The sequence below is a fragment of the Cynocephalus volans genome, chromosome 4 (genome assembly GCF_027409185.1).
Source record: "Cynocephalus volans isolate mCynVol1 chromosome 4, mCynVol1.pri, whole genome shotgun sequence".
NCBI lineage: Eukaryota > Metazoa > Chordata > Mammalia > Dermoptera > Cynocephalidae > Cynocephalus > Cynocephalus volans.
In genome coordinates, this window is record NC_084463.1 from 45,384,714 (window position 1) to 45,398,588 (window position 13,875).

The following is a 13,875-nucleotide window of genomic DNA, read 5'->3' on the forward strand; positions in this document are numbered from 1 at the left end:
ATTAGACAGTCCAAAGTCCAGGGAACACTTCTGGGGAGGGTCTTGGGGGTGATGACAATGAACCAGGGGTCTCACATGGCAGTAGATAGTGGGGCAGAGAGAGGGATAGTTTCTCATTCACTCTCCTTTTAAAGTCCTCAGAACAACACCCTGACCACCTTTTAAATCCATTCACTAGTTATGGTCCTAAAATCAAACTATCTCTTCAAGGCTCCACCTTGCAATTACCATAGTAGGATTTGCCACCCTCTTACACTGTCACAGTGGGGACAAAGTTTTGGAGGGACATTCAACCCAAGCAGGGTGCAAAGTGGCAAGAAACAAGGCAGGTAGAGTCACGATGATGCAGGGATGTGTGTGCCATGTTATGGAATTGCAACCTGGATCCATGAGCAATGCAGTGGCTTCATGATCAAGTGTGCATTTTGGAAGAATTTCTGTTGAAATGGAATTGAGAAAGCCAGACTAGAGGCGGGAGATTACAATACTATCACAGTAAAGCAGGAAATAATCACTAGAGGTTTTAACAAGGTAGTGTTACACAAGGGTCAAACTAAACAGCTGCAATCAAGAATTGCCAGGAGACACAATGGATAGGACTTTGGCATTGACAGCAAGTGGGCAGAGAAGTAGACAGAGTGCTCAAAGTTTTATTCTTGTTCTGGCTTGGCCATAGTGGAGGGTGATGCTATTAGAGGAGATGAATAATTTTAAAATGCAGCAGATTTAAGGAAGAGATAATTCTACCACCATTGGATCCTGACTGCTACTTACTGGATGGGTGACTTTATCCAAGTGGCTTAACTTCTTAGGGAACTGTGACTCATATCTTCAAAAAAAACGTTGAAGGAGGTGATTGGTATAATCTGTTCCATCTAAATTTGGGAGTTAAAGTACATTTCCAAGGATATATGTTTTTATTACTGGGCACTTGTATCACAGATAAGTTGTTTTTCAAAAAATATTTATCATTAAAAAAAATATTATGTGCCAAAAAGAAAAGAGGCAAAGAAAGAAAACTCACAAAAAACAAAGGATATACAAAATCCGAAAACAATTAACAAAATGGTACTAGTAACTCCTTACCTATCAGTACTTTCTCTGAATGTAAATGGATTAAGTTCTCCAATCAAAGCACATAAGTGGTTGAATGGATAAAAAACAAAACCCAATTATATGCTGCCTACAAGAGACTCACTTCAACATCAAGGACACTCAGATTGACAATGAAGAAATAGAGTAAAATATTCTACGCAAATAAAAAACAAAAGAGAACAGGGGTATCTATATCAGACAAAATACACTTTAGGTTAAAAAAAACTATAAAGAGACACAAGGAAGGTGTACTAGTCCATTTTGTGTTGCTATAAGAGAAATACCTGAGACTTGGTAATTTATAAAGAACAGAGGTTTATTTGGCTTATGATTCTGGGACAGCTGCATCTGGCATGGGTCTCAGGTCGCTTCTACTCAGAGTGGAAAGCAGCAGCAGCTGGAAGGTACAAGCAGATCACATGGCGAGAGGAAGCAAGAGAGAGAGAAGGTGCTAGGGTGTTTTTAAGCAATGAGCTCTTGCAGGAACTAATTGAGTGAGAACTCATTCATTAATCCCCCCACCTAGGGAGAGCATTAATCCATTCATGAGGGACCTGCCCCATGACCCAAACTGCCACATTGGAGATCAGATTTCCACGAGTTCTGGGAGGACAATGTATCCAAACTCCACCAGTAGTTCTCACTAATAACTAACTGCATCATCTACTGGAACAGCCTGACCCACGTACACTTTCAGGAACATTTCACTGTGAACACATCTGCTCTTTTCCTGCCATCACAGATGCCCTGTGCGGTGGCAGGTGTCATGTCAGAGCATTTTCTAAGAGTCAATGTAAGGGGTGTGATGGAAAGGAAAATACGCTACAATATTTTTTTTTAAATGTAGAGCTATTATGACTTTAGACAGTATCATATTTATGCCAACTATCTGCAAATAGTTCAGTGAAATTAAGAAGTCATACATAGGCCAGATAAATTCTGTCATTAGGACTTAACTACAAAAATGAGTAACCCACTGCAACAGAGTGTAAGCAAAACAAATAAAAAAAAGAAAATAAAATACACTGGTCCAATAACACTCACAGGAAGAGGCAAGTGGTGAGGGCCTCAGCTGTGTCTAGATTGCCTGGACATAGGACAGCAGGACACTCTGCCGACAGCTTCACTTCACCCCATAACCAAAGATGCCCATGCAGCTCCAGGCCCCAAAACAAACAGGTCTGTGATTACCACCATCACAGAGGGCATGGGGGACTCACTCCCCACCCTGGATGAAACACCATGCAGGGCTGGGCATGCAGCAATATGGCTGTCACATGTGGGTTATTGGCACCCCTGAGGTCACAAGGTTTATCTGTTACTAGGGGAATGTAGGGAAGGAATGCTGGGCAGACAAATGCAACAGCCACTCCAAATGATAACTCAGTCATCCATGAAGATCACATTTCAGTTAAGTGGGTGTTGTGGAGTGAATGTTTGTGTTTTCCAAAATGTGTAGTTGAAGCCTGTAGGATGCTGGTCAGAAACCACTCCATTCTCATGGCCTTCAGAGCTAGGGCTTCAATAGTTACAATTTTTTTCCTGCATAAGTCACTTAACAGTTGAGGAAGGGACAGGACCAGAAGGCTGTGTACATAGGATAAAGGGAGTGACACTGACAAGCCCAAAGATAAGCAACAGGAGGCTGCAGAGTGCCTGGAAATCTTTCAGTTCTGTGGCCTTTCTCTCTTTGGGCATAGCTCCGCATTTGTCCCTAAGTCCCTTATAAGCTTCACCTCCTCCCACCCCACCCCTGGGATTGTGGAGATAGTGGCTGCACAGCACTCAGATGGATCAATACTCCACCCAGTACCTGTCAGTAACCACCCACTGGTCGTCATCATCACCATCATCATCATCATCATCTCCTTGTGAACTGTATGGGGTTGGCTGCTTCATTCTTCAGTATTCGGGTATTTTCTCAGTTTGGTGGGCATTACACTATTAGCTCACACTCATACAGCCCCTACACTGGCTGTGGGTGATTCCTACACTAGCAATGGATGAAAGGAAATACAGCAGGGGTAGTAAGTAGGGAGATCTGGGATGTGTAGGGTTCTGACAGCCATTCCATTGGCTTCCAAAAATATCCATATGTTGCACCTGCTGAATTCCTAAAATGTCCAAAAGCCCTCACCCCTGGACGTTCAGCAGATCAATGGGAAAGCAGGAAGAAAACAAGTAAAATACATCAGCAGGCATGTTCTGGCTTGTGAGCAGTGCAGAAATGGAGATAAATTGGACATGGACAGTGTGGTAGGGAACAGACGAATGAGGGGTCAGCCGATACCAGCCGTACAATCATACTCATTGGTGAGCGTGGTACAAAGAAAAGACAGCACTCCCAGGCATGTTGCAGAGTCAGTCTTTAAATCCATGTCTCCTGTCCCTCCTCTGGGGCCTGCAAAGCTCACCACCATGTGCCCTAAAACAAGTGACAAAGGACACAGGGTCTTTCTTACATTGTGTCCTGCACATCTAACCCATCTGACAGCATTGATTTTAACAGCTACTCTATGACATTACACTCTGTTTTGCACCTGTGACCGCGAGTAGGGAAGGGCTCCATCACTTGCACACAGCTGGCATTTCTAAATCACATACAGAGATGTAATTTTCAAACCATCAACTTCACACATTTTAGACAGGCCATTTAAACTCAGTGATTTTCATTAACTTACCCCATTTAGCAAGGAGCACTGCGCACCCTGGTGACTCCTGTTCACTGGAGTTGCTCCTAGTCCCCACCACCAGAGTGTGGAAGGGACATCAAAGGAAGCCTGGTCAGCGACCCCGCAGGGGGATGCCACCCGTCTTCTGTTCTCACCGGGCTCACTTGCCGCACCCACCGGACCACACTGGTCCGCACCAGAGTGCCCCAAATATCCTGAAAGCTACACCCCAGGAGGCTTTCCTGGGGGTGCCACGCTAGGAGGGTGGTCACCTCAGGGATCCCATGGACTGTGTGCGGGGCACCTGGAGTCCCTCAGGTTCTTCAGGGAGAGTCGCCCAGCCCCAACTGCACTGCACCAGACCGTGCTCCAGGCGCCCCCAGAAGGGGTGACCCATCCCCTGCCCCCGAGTGTCCCTTGAACCTGGAGCCACCAAGACCCCCCCACCTCTACCTCTCATCTCAGGCACCCATCAAACCTTTCAGGTGACCCGGGTCGACCACGCCAGCACACTTGGCACACCAGGTGCCTGCCGTGCACTTTAGACCCTCTGAATTCTGCGCCCTCACGCTCCCGCCCTGGCACTACTCACCCTGGTGACCCCCACTGTACCCAATTTTTTCCAGCATACCTGGAACCCTTGCCCCATGTCCCCATATGGCTTGGACCTCCCTCCCTGGAGACCTGGGAACCCACTGAGCCCCTAGCATGTTCTTTGCCACCTCCGGTGTCTGGGGAACACTATGCAGAGCCACCTGCGAGCCCAAGGTGGACCTCTTCAGAACAGGCCTGGAGACTGTCCTCGCACTGCTGGGGACAACACTCTTTCTCTTGCTGGGCCCTGCTTTGTCCTTCCCAGCCTGGACTCGCCTCTCCCAACCGCTCATGTTTTTTGTTAACGTTGTTGCTGAATAATTTTTACACAACAAAAGTTCAGCTATTTCAAGTGAACAATGGGATGATTTTTACTAAACCTGCCATCACCACGATCTAAGTTTAGAACTTTTCTAACATCTCGAAAAGATCCCTCGTGCCTAATTCTATTCTACTAAGAAGATATATTACATTAACTGATTTTCTGATATTAAACCCATTTTACATTCCTGGGATACATCCCATTTGGCCCTTTTAATGTGGTTTGCTAATACTTTGATTGGGGAGGATTTTACATCCATACTCAAGATAGACGTTGGTCTGCAGTTTTCTTGTGGTGTCCCTGGCTTTGGTATTGGAGAAATGTGGGACTCAGTGATGAGACAGGAGTACTGCCTCCTCCACTATGTTCAGAAAGAATTCGTGAAGGACTGGTGTCATCTCTTTGTTCAACATTTCGTAGAATCTCCAGTATAGTTATCTGATCCTAGGCTTTCCTTGGTGGGAAGATTTTAAATTACTAATCCAATTTCTTTAGTTGTTATGAATCTGTTCAGATTTTCCATTTCTTAAATCAGTTTTGGTCATTTATCTCTTTCTAGGAGCTTGTTCATTGCATGTTCATTTCATCTAAGTTGTCTAAATTTTGGCATAAAAGTGTTCCAAGTATTCCCTTAAAATCCTTTTACTTTTTATTTATTTTCTTAAATTGAAACATAATTGATTATACATATTTATGGTGTAGAGTTGACCATTAGTATTTGTGTAAGGTATGTGATATTAAACCAATATCCTTAACATGTTCACCATTATAAATAGTAATTATTCTTTGTGTCCCTTACCCAATTATCCTCTAACCCCCTCCCTCTACCCCTTTCCCACCTCTCCTTTAATAGGTATCCCTTTCACATGATGATTTCCATTTCTTTGGGTATATACCCAGCAGTAGGATTGCTGGATCATATGGGAGTTCTATCTGTAGTTGTTTGAGAAACTTTTAAGAGATTGGTGTCTCCTTCATTTCTGATTTTCGTAATTTGGCCTTACTCCCCCACCCCCCTATCAGTAAAGCTAACATTTAGTCAAATCTTAAAAAACTCTTTAAAGAACTTTTGATTTCATTTGGCATTCTCTATTTTTTCTGTTTTCATTTCATTTCAGTGATTTCCACGCTTATCTTTATTATTTTCTTTCTTTTGCTTGGTTTGGGTTTAGTTTGCTGTTCTTTTTCTACTTTCTTAAAGTTGAAGCCTTGTTGATTGAGTTTAGCCCATCTATTCTAATATAGAAGGCATCAAGGGTATACATTTTCCTTTAAGCACTGTCTTAGCTGCATCCCATTCCTTTTGATATGCAGTTTTCATTTCATTCAGCTCAAAATACTTTCTGTCTTTGCGATTTCTTCTTCCACACATGGAATATTTAGAAGCGCATTGTTTAATTTCCAGGTAGTTGTGGATTTCCCAACTTTTCTTTTATTATCTTTTAATTAAACTCTGCTGTGGTCAGAAGACACACTTTCTATGATGATGCCAGTCCTCTTAAAGTTGAGATGTGGTTCATGGCCTGGCATATTGCTGATCCTGGAGAAATTCCATGTGCAATGAGAACTGTGTGCATTTTGCTGTGGTTTAGGAGAGAGTTCTATTATATCAATGATTGCACCATTAGAGTTTAATTTATGGAGGTGACTGAATGACAGCATAGAGAGCCTACTGCTATTAGATGAATGTATTACTTGCATTTCCCAAGAAAAGGGAGCATACAATGCCACACAAGACCACATGGGGAAGCACCAGGGTCAGTCAGAAGACAGAAAGGACAAGGGAAAGTGTAGCACAGAGCCTTTATTGGGGTTTCTCTGGGAAATACAAGGCAGGGCAGGGTAAACAGCCTAGGCCTGGCAACAGCCAATAATTCTGGTGGGCTTTGGGAAGAGAGGTAGTCCCCAGATGTCTGACAGCTGGCTGTGGGGTGATGCAGGGGGAATATTGGCCCAAGCTTTTCTGCATTTCAGTATTCAAAAATCAATTAATAACCTGACATAGCAACAGGCTAGAGAAGAATAATCAGATGATCATATAATCAATGCAGGAATAGCATTGACTAACCATTTATGATAAAAATTCTCTGAAAAACAGAAGTAGAGGGGGAACTTCTTCAACTTAATAAAGAACATCTGCCAAAAAAACCCCTACTGCTAACATTATGCTTAATGATGAAAGGCTGAATGCTTTTCCCTGAAGATCAGGAACAAAATAAGGTTCTCTCATCTCACCACTCTCATTCTGTATAATGCTGGAAGCTCTACCCCATAAATAAGTTGAGAAAAGTAAATAAAAGCCATAAGACCAGAAAGTAATTTGAGAAAGGGAAATAAAAGCCCTAAGATCAGATAATAAACTATCCCTATTTGCAGATGACTTAGTTTTCTATGTAGAAAACACTAAGCAATCTCTAAAGGAAAACAAACAAAAAACTTCCTGGAATAAGTAAATTCATTAAGGTCTAAGACCACAAGATAAATCAATTGTACTTTTATCCTAGCAATAAACAAAAGGGCACCAAAATTAAAAATAAAATATCATTTAAAACAACCCAAAAGCAGAGTATTTAGGTGTAAAGACTATAAAACAATCAAAATTTTTATGTTAAAAACTAGAACACTGATTAGATAAATTAAAGGCCTAAATATGCAGAAAACAACAAATGAAATAAATGAAACAAATTCCATGACAAATAGAGCCAGGGAAAGGCCATGAAGAGAGGGTATTCATGCACAAATGCCTGGTAACAAAAATTGTGAAAAAAGACCAGAAAACCACAACCTTGCACAGAGGCATCTGTAAACTTACAGTAAAATTACTTCTGTGAGAACATCTGCCCAGCAACTCTCTGTCCACTCTCACAAGGGCATCACTCTGGTTATTGATCCTTCTAGCCAAGAAAGATTATTCCAAAACAATTATGTAATCCTCCATCATTTTTTCTTTAAATATCTTTGTCATCCTTTACCTTCCTGAATATGCACATAGTTTATTATGGCACAAATATTTGCATTGCAATGCCCATTCCCAATAAAAAAACCAATGTTCTTTCAGAGACCCTCTCTGTTTGTTATTAGTTTAACACAGACATAGGCCCACACAAATATGACCAACTGATTTTTAACCAAGTTGCAAAAGCAATTTAATGCAGGAAAGACCTTTTTCAACCAATTCCTGATGCAATTGGTCATCCACAGTCAGAGAAAGTGAACTTTAAGGCTCACACTTTATACAAAAAGGATTCAAGAGGGATCAAACTAAAATTTTTGGAAAAAATACAATAAAATTGTTGGGACTTAGGGCTGGGCAAAGAGTTCTTAGATTTGATACCAAAACAAAAGGGGGTGGGGTGGTGAATTGAATGTCATCAAAATTAAAAACTTTTGCTCTGTGACTGACCCCATTAAGAGGATCACAGAAAAGCTATAGAATGGGAGAACATATTTGCAAACCACATGTCTTGTTGAGGACTTGTATTTACATGAATAGAGAACACTCAGATTCTGACACTAAAATGCATAAGCAACACAATTAGAAAATAGGCAAAATACATGTCCATCATTGCACTGAAGAAGATATATCAGTGGCAAATAAGCACATGAAAAACATTCAACATCATTAGCCATTATGAAAAGGCAAACTAAAACACCATGGGAGATCACTACATACCTACAAGAATATCTAAAATACAAAATAGTGCCAACACTAAATGTGGGTAAGGATGCAGAGAAACTGGTCATTCAGACATTGATGGTGGGAATGAAAAATGGCATGGCCACATTGGAAAACATTTGGGCAGTTTCCTATAAAACCAAACATGCAGTTACCATATGAACCAGCAATAGCACTCTCAGGCAGCTCAGGCTGCTATAACAAAATAGCAGAGGCTGGGTGGCTTAACCAACAGAAATGTATTTCTTACAGTTCTGGAGGTTGGAAGTCCAAGATTAAGGTGCTAGCTGGGTTCAGTTCCTGGTGTAATCCATCTTCCTGGTTGGCTGACAGTCCTCTTCTCGCTATGCCTTCACATCGTGGAGAGCAAGATAGATCTAATGTCTCTTACTCTTCTTATATGGGCACTAATCCCATTATAGGGGTCCCACCCTCATGAACTCACCTAAATCTAATTACTTCTGAATGATGCAATCTTCAAATACCTATAAGATTGGGGGTTAGGGCTACAACATATAAATTTTGGGAGGAAACAGAAACATTCAGTGTATAAAAAGCACACTCAATCATTGATCTCAGAGAATGAAAACTCATGTTCACACAAAAGTCCATACATGATTATTCACAGCAACTTTAACTGGAACCTGGAAACAACCCAGATGTCCTTCAATGTTTGCATGGTTAAACACACACTGGTACCTCCATTCGGTGGAATAACTATGCAGCCATAAAATGTGCAAACTATGGATACACTCACCCTCAATGAGTATCAATTATGCTGAGTGAGAAGGCTAATCTCAGAAGGTCATACGTGAGCACTGTTTGATCCCATTAATAGAACATTCTCAAACTAACAAAATTATATAGATGGAAAATAGTTTTGAGGTTGCTAGCAGGAATATTCACCCCCTTTGCCCTCAATCAGGTGTGCTTTGGGCACTTTTACAATCCTTCTGAGTAGCTCAAGGGCTGGCACAGTCTTTTTTTTTTTTTTTTCCTCTAAAGTCTACTTGATGAGGAGCTTCTGTGCCCTTGGTGGGGTGTCTGCCATTCCACACTGTCCATCCCATGTGTAACATCTGTCACATGTCTGCCTTATAACTTATCGGGTGTCTCTTCCCTTAGGAATTTGCCACTGTTCCCCACTTGTTAGACAAAATACTCTGAGTGATGCCACAGCAACCTGAGTAAAGTATCTCCTTGTGATATTGTGAAATGTGTTTGGAGTTCATTCCCATCTCCTGGCATACAACTCCTAAAATCCTTGGAATCTCCAAAGTGATGAGTGTCTTTTTGTGCACTAATGAGTTGACTGAAGGCTGAGAGCCCATAGCAAGTTTCAGGATGGGGGTTGTTACTTTCAGTCCCACCTTCCAACCTCCAGGGAGGAGAGAGGGGCTGAAGGGTAAGTTGATCACTGATGGCCAATGATTTAATCAATTATGCCTTCATAAAAACTCAAAAGGACTGGGTTGGAGAGCTTTCAGCTAGCTGAACATGTGAGGGTTCCCGGAGCTGTGCACTCATGGAGAGCAAGAAAGCTTGGTGCCTCTTCCCCCATATCTCACCCTATGGATCTCATTATCAGTATCCTTTGCGATGTCCTTTAAAATGAACTGGTAAATGTAAGTGTTTCCCTGAATTTTATGAGCCTCTTTAGTAAATTAACCAACCCTCCCAAGGGGGCTCTGTGAATCTTGATTTATAGCCAGTCAGTCCAAAGCACAGGCAAAACAAACTGGTGCTTGCAATTGACATTGGAAATGGGGCAGTTTTGAGGACTGAGCCCTCAACCTGTAGCCTCTGATGCTATCTGGAGGTAGATAGTGTCAGCATTGAGTTGAATTACAGGACACCAGCTGGTATCCTCTGCAGAATTAGTTGCCTACATGGTGTTTGGGGAGAAATCACCACACACCTGCTGTCACAGCCTGTTCTGAGAGTACACTGAGTGCAACTGAGTTTGTTTCTTTACACACCTGAATAAAGAACATCCCTCATTCTGATGTGCTAATGTGCCTTGAATTTTCCATTTTTGGAGAAAAGTCCTTTTTTACCCAATTCTCTTTGTTCACATTGAAAGAATGACTGTTAAGTCTGGAAGCCTGAGGATATTGCCAAGCTCTCTGCAACAGTGTCCATCACAGAACTGGACAAGCCAGCCAGGCCTATGAGGTAATCTTTCCTGCAAGGTGGTTATTCTACCTGTCCATACATGCTTCCTCCCTGCTCAGTGGTGACTTGGAATTGGGAACCTACTGTAGGTACTGAAACCAAGAAAAAATCATCCTGAACACCCCCACTAATCACTACTACATTTTGTCAAATCCACAGTATAGCAACAAGTGTGAACAGGTGAGTGCTGCCACCCCGCAGGAGGGAGATGACAACACAAGAAAAAAAAAGTGCTCTGTGTCCTGATGACCAGTGGCTGTGGTCAAACACACAGAGGCTGTTACAGAACAAGAGTAAGTCCACCTGCCCTGTGCACAGCTAAGGCAATCACTGAACACCAAGATTTGCAGGCAAGAAAGCATAGGTTTTTACTGTAGGGCCATAAAACCCTCACTCCAGGGGGGTCCTGCCCTGTATCCAGAGACTAAGAAGGATCTGAACAAACAGGCCTTGCTAAGTCCCCCCAGGTTATTACCATAGGTCAGACCCCTTGTCCAATCATACGTGTGCATGACTGTCTATGCTTCATCAAACCCAAGCATAAAAATAGATGTCCCCATTTCTTTTGGTCTTGATTTCTGAGGCCTCCATTGGCATGTGAAACTTGTAACAATTTATTATGCTTTTCTCTTGTCAATCTGTCTGTGCTATGGGGCATCAGCCATGAATCTTGCAATGGATGAAGAAAAGACACTCCTTCCCTCCCCTACATCAGCACTGTGGGGAAATGAGTAAATGGTGCTTTAGTGATTGTTGGGTGGCCACACATTGGCTCTCAACCAACTGCAATGCAAGAGAGAGGTAAAGGCAGTGTTTGGGAGACTTCAAGGGGGATGGTTATTTCAAGTTTGGAGATGTCCTGGTTCAGTAAGATCCAAGGGCACGTGTCCAGTATTTGGATACAGTGGTCTGCAGATGGGGAAACAGGCAAGCTGGATTTAGCATGTGGCACTCACTGAATCTCTGAGATTGGTTTGGAACCAAGAGGATAGAGTCTGCTATATACCCCCTCCAGCCCTCCAAGAATGCAGTTGTGGTCAAGCAAGTCAGGCTTGTTGCTGGTGACTCCCAAAGAGAATGCACCCTCCACACCAGGAAGCAGCTCAGTAAGAGGGTGTTCAGAAGAAAGGACTACACTGCTTCGGCTCTGGTTGGGCACTTTCAAAGAACACTTAAGCAGATTCCTTCTGGGTTTGATGCTCTCAGAAAATGGGACAATTCCGTGATTGGGTGTCTCAATAAATTTTACCCGCTGGTAGAGTGACTTAAACCTGGTGAAGTCAGTAGTGACGCACTTTAGGCAAGAGGGGGTTTGGCCTTATTTCCATCTGTGCTGAGACATAATATGAGGTGGCCTGGTTTTGTCTGAGAGGGACCTCATCTGAGGCTGATGTCCTGCAAGACAGTTTATGTCCAAGAGAAGGACATCCCTGCCAACTTCCAGATGTCCCAGGCTGTGCTCTGGTCTCAAATTTCCTTTCTCTTGTCCAAGGAAAAAAACATAAGGGCAAGATGACTGGGTGAGAAAGAACCTGAGGCAGCCTTTCTTAAGGTGACAGTGCACTTACCCCACAGCCCAGTAATTCCATATATGTGGGGAGGGCCCTCTTCTCCCCTGCTGCCTTCAAGCAACTTCATACAAAGGGCACAGCTGTGGTTTCTGCCAGCTCCTGCTCCATGTGCTCAGCAGCTCCAGCCTGGAAGCACCTGGGATTCAAAATGGTAAGAGCATTTTTTTTCTTTCTCTCATCATGGCTACTCCTGCCTTCATGCACTCCGTAGGTCCCTCCTCTTCTTTCCCTGAGCTCTAGTGGCTCCAGCTTGGCTGCTGTTGCTTTTTAACCATTGTAAATTGGTTGATTTTGTGGGGAGAGTGATGCTAGAGACTGTCTATTCTGCCATCGTGACCAGAAGCCCCAGCTACAAACTTTAGAAAAAATGAACTTCTCCACATGAGACAGTTTGGTAAAAATGGTAATAAAATTTACATTTACTGGTTGAGTAGAAAAAAGTATGTAGAGCAATATGTTACAATATACTTAACAAGATATAAAGAGGCTAGTTTGGCATTTAATCTAATAAATCCAGATGTAAGTCAAAATATTTATTACGCTAAGTGAACGTATTGACTAACATTAATGCCAGGTTACACTAAGTAAAATTTGTTAAGAATACTTATATGCATAAACCCTACATACTTGAGTGGGGTGTTCTGTGCACTGTAGTATGTATAGCAGCATCCCTGCCCTCTAGTCACTAGATAGAGTAGCACCTCTATTTATCACAACCAATAATGTCTCCAGACATAGCCAATTGTCTCCTGGCAGAGAATATCACCACTTATACTTAAACACTGATAGTCAAATATTTTTTAAAATTACTTTTGATAGTATTTTAACCTATTTGAAAATTTACACATGTATTATATAAGCTGATAGTTTTCCCTTCATTTCAAATTCTTGGATATATAAGGAACTTGGAAGATTTGTTGAAAATGTTGACATATTAAAGATATTTATAAACATTTACTTTATTCTCAGCATTCAGTAAGGTGCTTCCTAATAAGTTGTTCCCAATTTTTAGCACTGTAACTCCCCATGCTTTTTTTGATTTTTCCATCAACTGACTTCAGAATAAAAGGTGGCAAACACAGGTCACTCTCCCATGTGAATCTTCTCATCTGCAAGAACTGGTAACTTCTCTTGGGAAGTCCTTAGAGTCAATTAGCTACAGTTGGCTGGTTGTCTTCTAATGCAAACAGGTCACACATACAATGGCTCATCAGAGTAAATGTTTATTTCTCACTCATATGAAGTACAAATGGAAGGTTTGGGAATAAAGGTGGGAAGACTCCTGCCTTCTACAATCAATTCCTTCTGTCTTAAATCATAGTGGCATTCTCCCACCTGGGCCTCTCAAGACCACCGTGAGGGTCATGTGCACTTTGGTCCCAGAGGGCATAAGAAACCAGAAAGAACTGCATGGACCTTTTCCTGTTGCCAGCCCTGAAAGTAATGTTCATCACTTGTGTCCCTATTCCTCTGGATAGAGCTCAGTTACATAGTCATGCACACAATAAGAAGAGGCTGAATATGCATGCTAAGTGTGAAAAAGAAAGGAGAGTATTTGTGCATAATACATAGCTAGTCTCTGCCATACAGGATATCTCCAATGTGAGTTCTCAGATGTCTGCTGAGGTGTGACTTCTGACAGAAGAGGCTTCCACACTTGTTAGTCAGCCTTCCACATTCACAAAATTTACATCCAAGAATTCAACCAACTGCTGATTTAAAATGTGTGAAAACAGATAAAAAAATACTATAATAAAAATTATACAAATA